General features: G+C 43.5%; 1 protein-coding gene across 2 annotated transcripts in view; it reads right to left on the reverse strand.

Moving 5' to 3' along the window:
- The window catches only part of SUFU (SUFU negative regulator of hedgehog signaling), a 140940-nt gene that overhangs the window by 66511 nt on the left and 69728 nt on the right, over positions 1-4701 (reverse strand). The window lies entirely within an intron of this gene.

A 4701-nucleotide genomic window follows, 5' to 3' on the forward strand; every position in this document is an offset into this window, starting at 1 on the left:
TTTTTTGGTTGCAGCTGTCATTGTTGTTTGGCGGGCCCAGGCTGGATTCAAACCCACCACCTTGCGTGTACGTGGCTGGTGCCTGAGCCACTTGAGCTACAGGCACTGAGCCTATTTCATTTCTTATTAGCACTTTAACATTCTTATTGCTTTACAACTCAGAATAACAATGCCCTTAAGAGCTCCTAAATTCTAAAATCAAAATGACAGGCTCAGTGCCTGTAGCTCAAGGTGTAAGGTGCCAACCACATATACCAGAGCTGGCAGGTTTGAATCCAGCCCAGGCCTGCCAAACAACAATGACAACTACAACCAAAAAATAGCCAGGCATTTTGGTTTGGTGGGAGCCTGTAGTCCCAGCTACGTGGGAGGCTGAGGCAAGAGAATCGCTTAAGCCAGGACTTGGAGGTTGCTGTGAGCCATGGCACTCTACCCAGGAAGACAGCTTAAAGCTCTGTATCAATGAAAAAAGAAAATCAAAATGATAGTTTGATGGAAGTGTTTCGGATTGTGTGTGAAAACACCACACTGTACCCCAGAAGTACATTAATGTACACAGTTACCATTCAATTAAAAAAAAAAAAAAAGAAAATCAAAATGATAAACACATCTGTAGACCAACAACAGGACAGGCCCAGGTAAAGATGGCTGCACATGCCTCCTACCAGTCCATTTGTTAGGAGTGGATGGAGCTAATGCACTTTTGCTCTGAAACAAAGCTACATCTTATCCATGAATGGTTCTAAGCTCCTAAGTTTAGCATAGTCCTTGTTTTGCCTAAATTTCAAAGAGGAAGGTCATTGTGCCCCTTTGCAATCTGGCTCCACAGATGTCTGGAAATCTGGAGAGACACATTACTCTGGGATAAATGTTTTTGCTTTGTTGTTTTACATTTGTTCTGAGAGTTGGAAGAGTTATGTTCTTGGCACTTCTAGGCTAGAGAGATAAGACAAAATAAGTATCTTTGGTTTCCCTTCAGGGGAGAGGATGATGAGGACAGAATGTGGTTTGGGCATCTTTCAGGAGAAGACTCTGATTCTGCCCCAGCCCTATGTATAGAAAACATTTGGTTTCCAGCTTTGTTTGTTTATTTGTTTTGAGACAGTCTTACTTTCTTGCCCTCAGTAGCATGTTGTGGCATCATAGTTCACAGCAAACTCAAACTCTTTGGGCTCAAGTTATCCTCCAGCCTCCCAAGTAGCTGGGACTGTAGACACCACCACAACGCCCAGCTATGTTTTAGAGATGGGGTCTCACTCTTGCTCAGGCTGGTCTTGAACTCATGAGCTAAAGGGATCTACTCAACTCGGCCTCCTAGTGCTAGGATTACAGCTGCACCCAGCCCTTTGGTTTCCAGTTATTTTTATTTTTATTTTTTTTGAGACAGAGCCTCAAGCTATTCCCCTGGGTAGAGTGCTGTGGCATCATAGCTCACAGCAACCTCCAACTCCTGGGCTCAAGCGAGTCTCCTGCCTCAGCCTCCCAAGCAGCTGGGACCACAGGCACCTGCTACAATGCCTGGCTATTTTATGGTTGCAGTCATCATTGTGTTTGGCGGGCCCAGCCTGGATTTGAACCCGCCACCTTAGGGGTATGTGGCTGGTGCCTTAGCCACTTGAGCCACAGGCACCAAGCCATATTTGCCAGTTTTCAGTATAATAAACTAACATCTCTTCTAAAGATGATCATTCAGGTTTTTTATTTTGTTTTCCTTATTAAGTATTATGGACTGGGCGTGGTGGCTCACATCTGTAATCCTAGCACTCTGGGAGGCTGAGATAGGTGGATTCAGAAGTTCGAGACTAGCCTGAGCAAAACTGAGTCCCCATCTCTACTAAAAAATAGAAAAACTAGCAGGGTATTGTGGTGGGCACCTTATAGTTCCACCTACTCAGGAGGCTCAGGCTAGGGGATCACTTGAGCCCAAGAGTTTAAGGTTGCTATGAGCTATGACACCCTGGCACTCTACCCAAGGCACAGAGTAAGATTCTTTGGCTAGTGGGAGTGTCTACCCCAGACTCCTGGGTCTGTTGTCAGGACCCTCATAATCTTTAATTACTTCTTTGCTTCCTGGTATGATAAGATACTGTAGGCTCATCTTGTATATTTTCTGCCCCACACTTGGAATCAGCTATTTCTCTAAAATCTCTGTTTGTTTTAGTAGGAAATCTCTGATTTGTTTTAGTGGGAAACGTAGATAGTGACCACAATCTGGATCTAGGCATTCCTACTGATACTGAATTGACTATTACAATTTTTAAGACTTTGTAAATTGGGTGGCACCTGTGGCTCAGTGAGTAGAGGACCTGCCCCATATACTGAGGGTGGCAGGTTTGAACCTGGCCCCAGCCAAACTGCAACAAAAAATAGCCGGGCGTTGTGGCGGATGCCTGTAGTCCCAGCTACTTGGGATGCTGAGGTAAGAGAATCGCTTAAGCCCAAGAATTTGAGGTTGCTGTGAGCTGTGACACCACAACACTCTACCAAGGGTGACATAATGAGACTCGGTCTCAAAAAAAAAAAAAAAGGAATGATAATAATAGGGAAGGAAGGAAAGACACCAGAGCCTCTGGCAGAGGGGGGAGACCAAGTGGGAAATTCCCTGAGTGAATCTTTCATATAGGAGCTTTATACTGTTTTTCCAGAACTTTTTTCTTCTTCCCAAATTGAAACCCTGTACTCATTAAACAATAACCCCATTCCCCACTTCTAGCCCCTGGCAACCACCATTTCATTTTCTGTCTCTATGAATCAGTTGACTACTCTTGGTACCTCATCTAAGTGGAATCACATAGGATTGGTCCTTTTGTGTTTGGCTTGTTTCACTTGCCATGTCTTCAAGGTTCATCCAAGTTGTAGCATGTGCCAGAATTTTCCTTTCCACTTCTAAGGCTGAATAATATTCCATCACATGTATATATCACATTTTGTTTACCCATTCATCTTTGATGGACACTTGGGTTACTTCTACTTTTTTTGGCTATTGTGAATAATACTGCAGTGAACATTAGGGTACAAATATCTGTTCAGGTTCTTGCTTTTAATTATTTTGGGCATGTGCTGAAGTGAGATTGCTGGATCATATGGTAATTCCATTTTTAATTTTCTGAGAAATCCTCATTCTGCTTTCCATAGCAGCTACACCATTCTACATTCCCATTAACAGTGTACAAGGATTCCGATTTTTCCACATCTTTACCAACACTTTGCTAACAGTATTTTTTTTTATAGTAGCCATCTTAATGGGTATGAGGCTGACTCAGATAATTTTGCATTAATTAAAAGAGAGATTACCCTGGGTGGACTTAACTGAATCAGGTGAAAGCCCTTAAAAAGGGGACTGTAGGGCGGTGCCTGTGGCTCAAAGGAGTGAGGTGCTGGCCCAATATGCTGGAGGTAGGGGGTTCAAACTCAACCCTGGCCAAAAACTGCAAAAAAAAAAAGGGGGGGGGGTAAGAGGACTGTAGTGCCACTACATAGGTCAGAAACTTTCTCCATTGCTGGCTTTGAAGAAGCAAGCTAACTTTTTTTTTTTTTTTGGAGATAGAATCTCATGCTGTTACCCTGGGTAGAGTGCCATGGTGTTACAGCTCACAGCAACCTCAAACTCTTGGGCTTAAGTGATTCTCTTACGTCAGCCTCCCAAGTAGCTGGGACTATAGGCACCTGCCACAACACCAGGCTACTTTTTTGTTGCAGTTGTCATTATTGTTTTAGCTGGCCTGGGCCAGGTTCAAACCCACCAGCCTTGGTGTATGTGGCTGGCACCCTACCCACTGAGCTATGGGTACTGTCAAAGCAAGCTAACTTGAATAGTTAAAGTCAAAAGAAAGGAATTCTGTCAACAATCTGTCTTGGCATCCATAGCTCAGTGAGTAAGGGTGCCAGCCACATACACCAAAGCTGGCGGGTTCAAGCCCAGCCCAGGCCTGCTAAACAGCAATGACAACTGCAACCAAAAATAGCCAGGCGCTGTGGCAGGCACCTATAGTCCCAGCTGCTCGGGAGGCTGAGGCAAGAGAATCACTTAAGCCCAAGAGTTGGAGGTTGCTCTGAGCTGTGATGCCACGGCACTCTACCAAGGGTGACATAATGAGACTCTATCTCCCCTCACCAAAAAAAAAATATTTTTTTGAGGGAACCTAGAAGTAGATTCTTCCCCAGTGGAGCCTCCAAATGAGAATGTCCACCTTAATTGTAGCTTTGCAAGGACCCATGCAAAGTCTGTAGATCCACAGTATCAATGAGGTCATAAATGTGTGTTGTAAAATAAAACCACTAATTTTGTGATAACTTATTATATAGTACAGAACACTAACACAGAAGAATATTTTCTTTTTTTTTTTGGAGACAGAGTCTTAAACTGTTGCCCTGGGTAGAGTGCTATGTCATCATAGCTCACAGTAACCTCCAACCCTTGGGCTCAAGTGATCCTCTTACCTCAGGTTTTCTATTTTTAGTAGAGACAGGGTCTTGCTTTTGCTCAGGCTGGTCTTGAACTCAAGCAATCCACCCACCTTGGCCTCCCAGAGTGCTAGGATTATAGGTGTGAGTCACCTTGCCTGGACAAAAAATTTTAATTTTAATTTTGTTTAATAATATCTACAAAATTTTACATCTTCACAAATTTCACCCATCTACAAACCAGGTAAATTCAGAGAATTCTGGCTTTCTGTCCTCTCCATTCTTTTTTTTTTTTTT

Source organism: Otolemur garnettii, unplaced genomic scaffold (assembly GCF_000181295.1).
Source record: "Otolemur garnettii isolate 467f Iridium unplaced genomic scaffold, OtoGar3 scaffold00021, whole genome shotgun sequence".
Classification (NCBI taxonomy): Eukaryota; Metazoa; Chordata; class Mammalia; order Primates; family Galagidae; genus Otolemur; species Otolemur garnettii.